This window comes from Leuresthes tenuis, unplaced genomic scaffold (assembly GCF_036924035.1).
Source record: "Leuresthes tenuis unplaced genomic scaffold, fLeuTen1.0.hap1 SCAF_22, whole genome shotgun sequence".
NCBI classification, from domain to species: domain Eukaryota; kingdom Metazoa; phylum Chordata; class Actinopteri; order Atheriniformes; family Atherinopsidae; genus Leuresthes; species Leuresthes tenuis.
In genome coordinates, this window is record NW_027325376.1 from 18,385,302 (window position 1) to 18,399,523 (window position 14,222).

General features: G+C 41.8%; 1 long non-coding RNA gene across 1 annotated transcript; it reads right to left on the bottom strand.

Annotated features, from left to right (window-relative positions):
- Positions 1–2,478: 2,478 nt before the first annotated feature.
- Positions 2,479–3,226, bottom strand: LOC140282254 (uncharacterized). The gene is made up of 3 exons (XR_011909836.1): positions 3,160–3,226; positions 2,671–2,787; positions 2,479–2,582 (listed from the first exon to the last, which is right to left on the bottom strand). It is a non-coding gene; the product is annotated as an uncharacterized lncRNA (long non-coding RNA).
- Between the last annotated feature and the right edge of the window lie 10,996 nt (positions 3,227–14,222).

The following is a 14,222-nucleotide window of genomic DNA, read 5'->3' on the forward strand; positions in this document are numbered from 1 at the left end:
GGAAGCGGCTCACAGTCAACACTGTTTACAGTGGGGACGGGGCTTTGCTGACCTCAACTAGGGATGTTGTGAGTCGGTGGGGGGAGTACTTCGAGGAACTCCTCAATCCTACCAACACGTGCTCGGAAGAGGCAGAGTCGGAGAGCTCGGAGACGGGGCCTCCCATTTCTGGGGCTGAGGTTGCCGAGGTGGTCAAAAAGCTCCTCGGTGGCAAGGCCCCGGGGGTGGATGAGGTCCGTCCTGAGTTTCTCAAGGCTCTGGATGTTGTAGGGCTGTCTTGGCTGACACGCCTCTGCAGCATCGCGTGGACATCGGGGACAGTGCCTCTGGACTGGCAGATTGGGGTGGTGGTCCCCCTCTTTAAAAAGGGGGACCGGAGGGTGTGTTCCAACTATAGGGGTATCACACTCCTCAGCCTCCCTGGTAAGGTCTATTCGGGGGTATTGGAGAGGAGGATCCGTCGGATAATCGAGCCTCGGATTCAGGAGATGCAGTGTGGCTTTCGTCCTGGCCGTGGAACAGTGGACCAGCTCTATACCCTCGGCAGGATCCTGGAGGGTGCATGGGAGTTCGCCCAACCAGTCTACATGTGTTTTGTGGACTTGGAGAAAGCGTTCGACCGTGTCCCTCGTGGAGTCCTGTGGGGGGTGCTCCGGGAATATGGAGTGCCGGACCCCTTGATAGGGTCCGTTCGGTCTCTGTATGACCGGTGCCAGAGTTTGGTCCGCATTGCCGGCAGTAAGTCGGATACGTTTCCGGTGAGAGTTGGACTCCGTCAGGGCTGCCCTTTGTCACCGATTCTGTTCCTAACTTTTATGGACAGAATTTCTAGGCGCAGCCAGGGCGTTGAGGGTGTCCGATTTGGCGACCTCAGAATCGGGTCTCTGCTTTTTGCAGATGATGTGGTTCTGTTAGCGTCGTCAGGCCGTGACCTTCAGCTCTCACTGGAGCGATTCGCAGCCGAGTGTGAAGCGGCTGGGATGAGAATCAGCACCTCCAAATCCGAGACTATGGTTCTCAGCCGGAAAAGGGTGGAATGCTCTCTCCGGGTCGGGAATGAGATCCTTCCCCAAGTGGAGGAGTTCAAGTATCTCGGGGTCTTGTTCACGAGTGAGGGACGAATGGAGCGGGAGATTGACGGGCGGATCGGTGCGGCGTCTGCAGTGTTGCGGGCTCTGCACCGACCCGTCGTTGTGAAGAGGGAGCTGAGCCAGAAGGCGAAGCTCTCTACTTACTGGTCAATCTACGTTCCCATCCTCACCTATGGTCACGAGTTGTGGGTAGTGACCGAAAGAACAAGATCGCGAATACAAGCGGCCGAAATGGGTTTCCTCCGCAGGGTGTCTGGGCTCTCCCTTAGAGATAGGGTGAGAAGCTCAGTCATCCGGGAGGGGCTCGGAGTAGAACCGCTGCTCCTCCGCATTGAGAGGAGTCAGATGAGGTGGCTCGGGCATCTGGTTAGGATGCCCCCTGGGCGCCTCCCTGGGGAGGTGTTCCGGGCACGTCCCACTGGGAGGAGACCCCGGGGAAGACCCAGGACACGCTGGAGAGACTATGTCTCTCGGCTGGCCTGGGAACGCCTCGGGGTCCCCCCGGAAGAGCTGGAAGAAGTGGCCGGGGACAGAGACGTCTGGGTTTCTCTGCTCAAGCTGCTGCCCCCGCGACCCGACCCCCGGATAAGCGGCAGATGATGGATGGATGGATGGATGGATTCATAAAGTAACTGCAAAACCCTGAGATCACCTTATGACTGTCAGTATGTGGGATGTAGTGGCGTTTTCCTCTTCACCAAAAAAAAAGACTCTTAGGTGAACCTAAGAGTCTGCATCTGCTGTTGGTTTTCTTCCTCTGCTATGTTTAATTCTGTGCCCCATTGTGTCTGTGTTTAGATACATGCCGAATGAATGATTGCTTGATTTTATGAATTATTTATTAAACACAGCTGAAATACTGTACAGATGACTGGAAAGCATGGAAACATTTCTGCACCATAATACAGGTTTATACAGTGTTGCACTTTTTTTCGGTTTAAGTGTGTATTTTGAACAATATCTGTAGAGGTGTCCTGATCCACCTCTCATTTCTTTACATTTTGCTTCCAAGTTGCCAGACTTTCTTGTAATCTTTGAAAGTAACCCTGAGCAATAGTTCTCCAGGCTTTCTGAAGGCCCTTATTCGAGCTCTTATGATTACCATGAGCTGGATGACTGACAATCTTCATCAACAAAAGAAGTAGCGGCAGGACTAAAAGACTGTATCATTTCATGACTTATTGTTGTGCTGTAACTTTTCATGTTGCCATTTTGGCCCAGGTCTCCCTATGGGACTAACCTGGATAAATATGGGTTCAATTAAAAAAAGAAGTACATCAAAAAAGGTGTGCTTTAAATGCGTAAATTGACTGATTATACCAGAACAGGGCTGCATAGTTTGCCTCCTTTTTCTAGATGATGATTATTAGACATGTCTTAGTCATTCTCTTGCAGCTTCAGTCACGATCTCATCTTCTTTCTCTTTTACTTGGTCCTCCTCCTGGTCTTCCTCTCTGTTCTGTGGTGCAGTGGGTTTATTTCTTGAAGCAGCTGAAACATAGCAACACTCAGTTTGACCATTGCTAATGTGGTGGGGAATACATACTGCTAATGCATGGTCTAACAACATATCTAGTACCTTGTGTGTTCTGCTGAGCTTTAGTCCCTGAATAATATAGCCAAAGGAAGGCTAGGACAAGGGCAAGGATTGGCAGACACCTCAGGACAAAGACGAGCACCTCTTCATTGGAAGCATCTGAAATTTCTGCATATTTTATGATGTTAGTGTTATGAAATGTATCTGCGTGTGGGATTAGGACTGTAGTCGTCACCTACCAGATCCAGACAGAAAAATAAAAGCAAAACTGGCAATAAACACGAGCTGGACAGACAAAGTTGTACAGGTCTTAAGAATTCTTGAACTCCGAAAACAATTTCCTTCAGAAAGTAAGACCTGCTTCACCGTGCAACATGTTCACTGAAGGACTCAATTTCTCCAAACGTAAGACTGGTACAGGGAAAGAAGCCGTAAAAATGTTCACCGTGGGAAGTTTTTATATTGATATCAACTAAAGATATCAAACCAATAACTACATGTATATCAGGCTACTGTTGTTTTGTCACTTACCATCAGCAACATGGTGATCTGTGTTGACATCCGTGTTTCCTCTGGCTGTATCTGTGATGACTGCACCAATGCGTTTACCTGTAGTTAAAGGTGGAATCCCCTCATAAATCTTGCAGATTCTGTTCATGGGTATATAAAGCCTCTGCTTCCTACACAGATCAAGTCTTGTACACTTGTCTGTCCACAAATACAACACAGTCGAGCTGTTAGTGTTCTGTCTCTTACCTTCTTTTGTGTTGTGATCTGGTCTGGCTGTAACGGTGATGACCGTACCATTACCTTTAACTGTAATTAAACGTGGTATGTCTACAGTAACGCTGCAGATGTATCTTCCTGAAGCCTCAAGTTTGATATTTGGAAACGTCAGAGTTGAACAAGAATTTGCCTGCTCGTTCTGAGACCCTTGAAAGTTATTTTTGGTGATCGTCTCGTTTTGAATTTCTGTTTGATTTTTCATCCATTTCACTCTCACTTTCATAAACTCCTTCGTCCAGCAGCAGTCGATGGTTACTGTCTGCCCCTCTGTGACAGTGACATCAGGACTCTGGCTCATATCAAATGTGTCTGATGAAGCACCTGTAAACCAACACAGTGGAAATGAATGAGGCAAGTCACCAAAAGACATTGATGTTATCAGATTTCAGAAGCTAAACCAGCAACTTAAAATAGCAGGTTTCAAACAAACATGTTTAAACAACACAAGGCACGCACATATAGACATTGTTTTAAACACATCATAGTCATTTAACCAGAAATCTAATAAAGTGGTGAGTGTAGGAAAAAATCAGCCATCATACTTGTGTCAGTTTGATTTCACTTTTTCAATTTTATCACTTGAAAAGATTTAAACTCCAGATCTGAGATAGAAGAAAGAGCTCACAACGTTACATATCCTAAACACTGACTTCATCGTCTCATCTTGGTACAAACACAGTCCGTGTAATAAGGCGGCAGGTCAGCAAAAGACATTGATTTTGACAAATTTCAGAGGTTAAACAAGGAGATAAAAAATAACAAGTTTCAAACAAAGCCACAGGGTTTTTACCCACAGACATTGTTTTAAACACATCTTACTTATCCAAATGAAGTATGTCGTGCGGTAGCTACACAAGTGTGTCTGTAATAAGACCCAGACGAGCTTAATATGGTAGATCATACACACAACTCTAATTTAGCATGATTTCAAAAAGTAAACCCGGAGCTCAAAGCAGACAGCAAATGTGACTTTTGACGCGACACTGAGACATCACGAGTTAGATTTACATATCCATCCAATATCCTGTTACTTAAACACAAAACACACACAGATGCAGCTGAGCTATATATGACAAAATCCAGCAATTTGACGGAATGTGGCGTCATATATTCATATTAATTCCAAGTGCTTCAGCCCCAGTTCCTCTGACTCTCGGGTAAAACTGACCACAAAGTTTTTCTTTTTCATTTTCTTTAAATCTTCAGACTGATTATGTGACTATGAAAGCTATGATAGTTGCATTTCCAATATATCTACCAACAGCATTAACTTTGGAACTAAGGAAAATTTGGCCGTTGCAGCTTGATCTTCTACACTGATAGAAGCAGTTTAAAGTTCCATCAATCGCATAAGCTGGCTGAGCACGAGTTTCAATGTTTTTGTCACAGCTGTGTGGCTGAAAGTTCTTCGGAAACTGATATTAGACTTCAGATGCTTTTTTTTCTCAGCTCGTAGAGAACTTTGCCTCCCTTTCATGTTCAACATGTGGGTTCTCAGCATGAGATTAACAGCTTTGTATGTTGTATATGTTTCCTGTTGTTTGCATGGGAACATGGCGTTTAATGTAGCAACAAGAGTGTGGAGAGTGTTGAAAACACACCTTCTCCACAGAACTGCTGATGGTTGATAAAGGCAGTGTAACTGAAATTCATTATTTGTTCCTCCCGTCCGAACCAAAAATAGAAACAAGTAGTACGAAATTAAATCATTTCAATTTCCAAAAAGCAAAGTGTCTGGCATTATGATGAAGTAGAACTAGAAAACGAGGTTTCACTAAATTGAAATAAGTCCGTCGGTTTAATTACATTAAACTTATTAAATATTCCATTGTTGCATTTATTTGTATCAGCAGTTTTGTCATTTTTTTGCTCTCTTTTGTAAAATTACATTGAACATTGTGTTACGTTCCCCCTCATTGTCGCACAAAATTTGAAATATTGCCCAAAAAAATAAAATACAGGATTACATGAGCTGGACAAGAATTTTCAATTCTGTAAAGCGTTTCACTCTTTCTCTCTTTATGCTATTTGGCGTTTTCAATAAAGCTTACAATTATTTATCAAAACCAAAAATTAGATTTTTTTTTTTACCCTTTGACCTGTTTCTAGCTTACTGTATCACAAAACATCCTTTTTTTGATCCCGCAGAAATCTAGATTTTGCATGAACGTGAAATATCTAATATTTATTCCGTCTTTACTCACCCTGAGATGAAAAGCCCCAGAGAAGCACAAGAAGCAGACTGCTCAATGGATGCCTCATCCTTTTATCTCTGTATTGCTGAATACTGATGCCTGTGCCTTTGGCTTAACTGACATCTAACACATGTTATACATACAAAGGGTTTTCAAAGATTTTTGAAGAGAAATAAATACAACCACTGCACTGCTTCTGTTCCTTCCTGCAGATACATTGCTGGCAGCTAAAGCTTCGTTCATGAGGTGGGACGTAAGTAATGTCCTTCCCTCTCTTCTTCTGTTGCTCGCTGAGGAACTAATTTCACTTTGTTGAGCTGCACTGAAATAAGGTGAAAAATCTGAACAACATTTGCTGAGGCAGCTAGAGATTAGACGGAGGTTTATATTTACTTGGTTTCAACTTTTAGGTTATTTCGTGCTTTTGTACCTTTGAAGTGGTAGAAAAGACCACACGCTCACGCAGCTAACCAGCAACTGCTTATCAAAAAGCAAGTAGGTACAACCTCCATTCTAAAAAAGTTGGGACGCTGTGTAAAATATGAATAAAAACAGAATGAAGTAATTTGAAAATGTCATGAACCAATACTTTATTCGCAACAGAAGCTGAGATCAATTTCGATGGCAGCAACACTTCTCCAAAAGTTTGGACAGGAACAACGATTGAAAAAGTGAGTGAAAAAAACAAAACGGCGAGAGTGACGTGTTGCAATTACTTAAGTCAATAGGTTACAGGTCAGCAACATGAATGGGTCGAGAAAGAGCACCTTAGATCGGAAGTAAAGAGGCATTGGCTGGGGGAGGCCTCCTCCTATCTTAGGCCTTCAGTTTTTCCTAGTTCTATCTTCTGTGAACAAAGAAGTCTTATATGATGTTGGATATTTACTACACTCTACTCATCGAACATAGAATGTCTCATAACCTTGTGTGGCTAATGACTTTGTAGTAGAAAGCATAAGTGGCAGATGTGTCATTTTAGACAACCCTGTGTCAGCTTTGTGATATGTTGCAGATCTTTGTGTTAACTGACTCCAGCGACTTTGAGCCTCATTGGGAGAATGTTACTAACAACTTGGTCTACGAGCCGGATCTCAACATCCTTTCTGTCGTCCAGGATCGGACAAATAAAACTGTGTTTAACTAAGACCTGCTCATCCAGTGAAGTTCAATATAAATGTGTAATACTTTGACCTGTAAAGCCATCCCTTTTCTATACTGTCAATCTGTCGGTTGGGTTGCAGGAGCCTATCCCAGCAGTCATTGGGTGAAGGGTGGGGTACACCCTGGACAGGTCGCCAGTCCATCACAGGGCCACATAGAGACAAATAACCACACATGCTCACACTCACTCCTAAGGGAAATTTAGAGATACCAATTAACCTAACATGCATGTTTTTGGATGGTGGGAGGAAGCCGGAGTACCCGGAGAGAACCCACGCATACACAGGGAGAACATGACCTGTAAAGCCAGTGAAGTTAACAAAAAAACTATATTTAACTAAGACCTGTAAAGCCAGAAATACAAGAGTGTGATTACCTTTTAACCGAGATCTGTAACAGAGAGATTCTTGAGAAAATACAGTAAAATTGAACTGATAGATTCTACACACAAATACAGAGTTAGAAAAGAGCATCGATGTACCCCACTGTGCTCCGAGGTGGTTCAGTGCTATAGGGAACTGTCAGGGATGCTGAAGGAGTGCACTTTTTTGGGATAAAGAGGAATGGAAGTGGTGCTCTTACACATGCAAAGCAGATTATCTCACACAGTACTTTACGTTGTGGGTAAAATCAGCCTATCTATTGGGTCTATTTAAAGGAAATGGCCCCATGCTCTGCTTCGGACTGTCAAAAAACAGGAAGACCCTCAACCACAAAACTTTAAACTCATTGCTGACGTGGTTTGTGGCATCTAAACAGACAAAAAATGTCTGCTAATTCACAGACTAATCTGTGACTGTGCTCCACTCCTGTCAATCTGTTTGTCTTAAATGCATTCTCAGTTGTTTTCAAAAGCCGGGTTAAAAGCGAGGCCGCTCTCTTGTGCTCAATCAGGTTTTGAAAACTTGTTCTTACTTGTCCACTTTTTTAAATTTTCTGTTCACGAATGTTTAGCAGCTTATGCAAATCTTTGTTATGAATACGTGTACTGTTTTTGTGTTTTTGTTCGCAGTTAGAAAAATTAACTCACAGACAACGGCATGAAACCAAGAAATCCCTCAGAGGCCTCAGTATTTTACTTGCAAGGGGAGAACAACACACGAACCTTCTCTCTGCAGATTCACAAGAGTTCTCCAGCAAGTGGTTGCCTCCCTTGCTCTTTTATTAGGTGACACACACACACATACATACAATCCTCTATGTGCCCAGGCCTGGTATATCTCCTGAGTTTGGAGGCATCTCCTTATTAGGGGAGCTATAAAGATAACGATCAGTGGGGAGAAAACATTCCTTCTTAAAACACTGTTCTCTTTGTCTCCCAACTTCTCCTTGTGAAGTTTTGATATGAAATGGCCTCTGTGGCTGTGACTTTTATATAATGATAATAAGCAAACTTGTCTGACATTCGCCTAAATACAAGGAAGAGATTACAGTCTCAGCATGTTCATATGGCCCAATCGCAGTGTATTGTTTTGTAATTATCACTCAGCATGCACATTCAATTCAAACTCCTACTGATTTTCCAAATTCAAGAGCATGCATTTTCCCATGGTATATATTTAACTGTATCACAGCTCGTTTTTAGTAATGTAGACATTACACTGTGAACATAAGTTGATCTGTGTTTATAATGCAATATTTACAATATTCCAATGTCAAAATTCACAAAACAGTGAAGTTAAAACATTAATGAGTCCATAGTGAGAAGACTACCGGAATTAATAACTCTGTGTGCACGTTAAAAACAGAGAGGAGAAATTGCGATAGATAATTGTTTGTATGTATATAAATGTTATGTGTGCATACACTGTATTGGGTGGTAGTTATTCAGAAGTGTCTTATCTCCTTTCTGAGGTCTTATTGAGACAGATAAGACAGGCTTTGTGCATTTAATCTCAGATCTCAGTGGCCTGACAAAACCATGGAATTACACCAGTTTGAAGTGGTTGAACCTGTCCTGCAGTTGCTTGACTGCAGGGCAGGTTTGGTTGGTTGAACAAGATATCAGTGAAGGGTTAGTTTCTGTATGTTTCTACATACATGTCAGTAAGGCTGAGGACAAAAAAAGCTAAGGCTGTGTGTGTTCACGTATGTTGAGTGCCATCAAAAACCTGGGCACTTGTTGTGTGCGTGGGAACATGGCGTTTAATGTAGCAACAAGAGAGTGGAGAAAACACACCTTCTCCACAGAACTGTAGGTTGCCCGAATTACAGAATGTAACCTTTAAACTAGAAAGCTAATGTTAACAAAGTAATAGTGTAATGTTAATTTTTCAAAAAGTAGCAGCAAAAACTCCTTAGAAGTCGGTGTGTGTCATCTTCATTACGTCAGCCATTCAAAAATAAATTATTTGTTAGATATTAACATTTCCCTCGTCCGAAGTTCAGGCACTTAGAGTTGGAACTGATCCCTCTTTGTGACTCTGTTTCTTAGATCCAGCATTAGTCCAGCATTAAACTGGATCAAGTTGTTAAAACAGTCTTTAGCTAAACCTTGCTGGGACATTACTCTCACTTACAGCTATCCGCTGGGCTCTTATAGCCTCTGAAGCTGGTGGTAGATGGATACATGCTCCTCAGTACAGCTGACAGAACATTTCCACCAGAAGCTGGCTTCATCAGTCCAGCACGGTGGATGCGAGCGGGCCGGGCTCAGAGGTCGAGGCTTTGCAGAAGAGGTGGAATAAATTTCAGGCATGATGTACTTTTGAAAGAGAAAATCTAATTGGCTCTTTAAATCAGAAAATGTCAAACAAAGAGGAACAAAAAGAAATGCCAGGGTTGTGTTTTTGGGAAGTTTTACACTTGCTGGCGACTTCAGACACCCTAATATATAAGTTGAAATTCTCTTTGGAAATCATAAATGCCACGTCCTCTGGACTAGAGGTGAGGGAACATGCGACCCTTCATCTCTGATGGTATTTTCACAACATAACACATAAGCCACAACAGGAGTTAGGCTCCAACAGAAGTTAGCTGCACATGGGACAACATATTGTGTTGTGGGTTTTGTGTTGCAAAAGGAAACAGTTTGGACACACTCACACAGTCGAGAAGAAGCGTCATCGAGTATCACAAGACACAACCAATTCAATTCCCCGCAACTCAGTTGTAACGCATGTTGTAACTCGTTTATTTTTCAATCCTGCTCCTTTCAGGTTTCTGCCACATTGTGAAGCACCCACATTATGCCAAAGGCCAATACCAAGCAACAGACAAAGTTCACATGGGGATATATGTGGGGAAGAGAGCTGACAGCAGGAGCTGTGGGATAGCTAGATAGCTCTCAAGGCTAGTTAGCAAAAACTAGTTGCAGGCTCTTGAATGGTTCACCTTTTTTTTTAATACCCCTGAGAGACACTCCACGGGCCTGAAAAAGCCCATTAATAAAAAAATGTAAAAAATGCTGTATTTATTTTTGATAGAATTTTCATTCTCCCACTGACACTGATAGTTAACAGTTTAAAAAAATCATCTGTATTTCAACGTACTCTAAAGAGATTCTTGAGAAAATACAGTAAAATTGAACTGATAGATTCTACACACAAATACAGAGTTAGAAAAGAGCATCGATGTACCCCACTGTGCTCCGAGGTGGTTCAGTGCTATAGGGAACTGTCAGGGATGCTGAAGGAGTGCACTTTTTTGGGATAAAGAGGAATGGAAGTGGTGCTCTTACACATGCAAAGCAGATTATCTCACACAGTACTTTACGTTGTGGGTAAAATCAGCCTATCTATTGGGTCTATTTAAAGGAAATGGCCCCATGCTCTGCTTCGGACTGTCAAAAAACAGGAAGACCCTCAACCACAAAACTTTAAACTCATTGCTGACGTGGTTTGTGGCATCTAAACAGACAAAAAATGTCTGCTAATTCACAAACTAATCTGTGACTGTGCTCCACTCCTGTCAATCTGTTTGACTTAAATGCATTCTCAGTTGTTTTCAAAAGCTGGGTTAAAAGCGAGGCCGCTCTCTTGTGCTCAATCAGGTTTTGAAAACTTGTTCTTACTTGTCCACTTTTTTAAATTTTCTGTTCACGAATGTTTAGCAGCTTATGCAAATCTTTGTTATGAATACGTGTACTGTTTTTGTGTTTTTGTTCGCAGTTAGAAAAATTAACTCACAGACAACGGCATGAAACCAAGAAATCCCTCAGAGGCCTCAGTATTTTACTTGCAAGGGGAGAACAACACACGAACCTTCTCTCTGCAGATTCACAAGAGTTCTCCAGCGAGTGATTTACTCCCTTGCTCTTTTATTAGGTGACACACACACACATACATACAATCCTCTATGTGCCCAGGCCTGGTATATCTCCTGAGTTTGGAGGCATCTCCTTATTAGGGGAGCTATAAAGATAACGATCAGTGGGGAGAAAACATTCCTTCTTAAAACACTGTTCTCTTTGTCTCCCAACTTCTCCTTGTGAAGTTTTGATATGAAATGGCCTCTGTGGCTGTGACTTTTATATAATGATAATAAGCAAACTTGTCTGACATTCGCCTAAATACAAGGAAGAGATTACAGTCTCAGCATGTCCATATGGCCCAATCGCAGTGTATTGTTTTGTAATTATCACTCAGCATGCACATTCAATTCAAACTCCTACTGATTTTCCAAATTCAAGAGCATGCATTTTCCCATGGTATATATTTAACTGTATCACAGCTCGTTTTTAGTTATGTAGACATTACACTGTGAACATAAGTTGATCTGTGTTTATAATGCAATATTTACAATGTTCCAATGTCAAAATTCTTTATACCGCATATTGACAGACTGTACTCAAGTTCATCTTGATGAAATGAACATCTCATAAGTTACAATGAAATGCACAGCAGTATATGACACTCTCGTGGAGGTCTGCAGTGTTCCAGTGTTGTTATATGCGAGGTCTGTGTACATCAAAGATTTTAACCGCAATGTTTTTGATCAACTCTTCTTCAGGTTATTATGATAAAATACAGAGTCTGATTTGATAGAAGATGTGAAACATGTTACGCTTATTTGGTTTTCGTTCTCTTCTGTCCTAGATTTTGAATCAGTGTACAGTGAATGTTGGATTTACATTTCAAAATGATCCATGCTGCACTGTAAGAAACTGCCTATAAGTTCTCTACATTTGATAACGTGTGCACTGTTTCCAGCTGTGTCTATATATATATATATATTTTCTCAGGAAAAGTAGGTGTAAATGTCTTAGTTGGGTTAAAATTGGCACAGGAAATGAATTACTGGTGAATGAGTCACACCTTGGGATAAGTGTGAACACGCTTTCACCCACCACTGTTGAGCAGAATAAAAACTGCTTTTGCATTTTCAAATGTTCACATCACTGTCTGAGATAATTGGGACTGTTAAGGGTTTGTGGTGTCATGTCTGTATTTGCTTAGTATGAATGGAATGCTCATCTTGGTGGTAGTCTAGATATGTGGGTGGGGACTGGATAGTGTAGTGGTGTGATTGCCATGTGGGAGACCTGAGTTCAAATCCCCTTGCATGACTCCAGGAGGGGTCCTTAGGGGTCCTTTACCCTACATGCCTACCTGTAAGTCGCTTTGGATAAAAGTGTCTGCTAAATGCATAAAAACATAAACATGTGGGTACTGAGTGTATCTGCACTGGAAAAGCTTTTCAACTCAAAGAGCACGTAGTTCTGTGAAGGAGCACAACAGTGCCACCCCATGTCTGCTGGCTTCAACCTGAAAGAGTGTAAACATCCTGCAATACACCTGTGAATAATATAAGTTATACTGTAACATGCATGTATACATAACAGAGGAGCTGCAGGCTGCATCACAATGTGTAACAACCCAGACTATTTTTGCAATGGGGGGGGGGGGGGGGTAAAATTGAGAACTCACATTCTGAGAGATCCAGCTTTTACTGCCATCTAGTGACTGATGTTTTTACTTTGTGACGCTCATATTTCCACTGAACAGGACACACTGTACCTGTTGCAGACACGTGCAGAGCTGCGTTAACAGTTTTATCGGATTCATAGAAACTAACTCAATGCCTGCAGTCTTGTTTTTTTTTTTTTTTAAAGCTCTGAATCATCTCATTCAAGAGCAGAGAACTACAGTTCATTTCATCACCTTGTTAGCAGTTGCTACAGGAGGCTACGTAATTGCTGGCAACAATACAAATTATATGAAAACAAGAATTTAAAGGAAGTATATTTTCTTAAGATTTTACATGGGTAAATTCCCTGTGACAGGAGATCTAAAATAATTGAAAATTATTCAATTATAATTGAAAATTAATTGAAAATGAGAGTTTTCAACCATTTTGGTAGGCATGGCGTTTTGCTATCAGATGCTCTTTAGGACGCCTCCTTTTATCATTCTAAATTGAAAAAAATCAATTAAAAGTTTAATCATCCTGATAGATTATTATCAATATATAATTTTCTAAAAGTATAATTTCAATTACAGTTATGCAGTCTTGTCTCTTCTGCCCCTGTCACTCTCTCATCGCCTTCCTCTCCCTCTTCGTCTTCTTCTGGTTTCTGGGTGGAGGCGGGTTTGTTTCCACAAGCAGCTGAAACATGACATCAGACAGCTCTCCAAGCCATAATGTATAAGGCACACAAAGTGTGCAGAGCTAAAGTCCCTTATCAGGGTAAGCCATTCACTCAGGTCACGTGCAGCTAACTGGATTTCCTCACATAATAAACCTGTAGATCTGCAAGGTGAAAGAAAATAACATTTCAATTATTTGATGAGAGGTCAACTCAGAACGTACCACTCTTTTGTACGAGGGGGTCAGCACTGATCGTAAAATATCAGCTCCTCTCTGGCTTATTTTGGGTTGAACTAAACATGCCAAAGGGGTGTTAAACACAAGTGTGAATCTGCTCATTTCAGATAAGGTTAAGTGACAGTTGAATGTGTCAAACTGCTTTTCTCTTTTTTTTTTCTGCTTTTCTTTTGAGTGTGTCGCAATGGCTCTTTCTGCATATTGCATTTGAATATCTCTAGAATCTCACCAGCAACTGTTAAAGTGATCACAAGAGACTTCCAGGAAGGTCTGTGACCACACTGGCAGGTTGTAGCTCACACTGAGCAGAGTGAAAAGGAGAGAGGTTCAGCCTTTTGTTAAGTACATGTCATAAGGAAAGTCAGAGTTATCTTGTATGCCTTGATAGTCGTTCAGCTTAAACGAGATTAAAGCAAAACTAGCAACACACATGGCTGAGATTGATCCAGTTGCTGGAGGCAAAGCAGCCCTTTAACACCAAATACTTTCATCAGGTTTGGCAGGTTTGGCAGGTTTGAGACATATCTCTCTGAGTTTCATCTTTGGGGATAAGCGCTTTCTTCATTTCTGTTTGATTTTCCATCCATTTCACTCCCGCTCTTACACACTCCTCAGTCGGAGCAGCAGGGGATGCTCACCGTCTCCCGCTCTGTGACAGTGACATTAGGAGTCACGCTCAAATGTGTC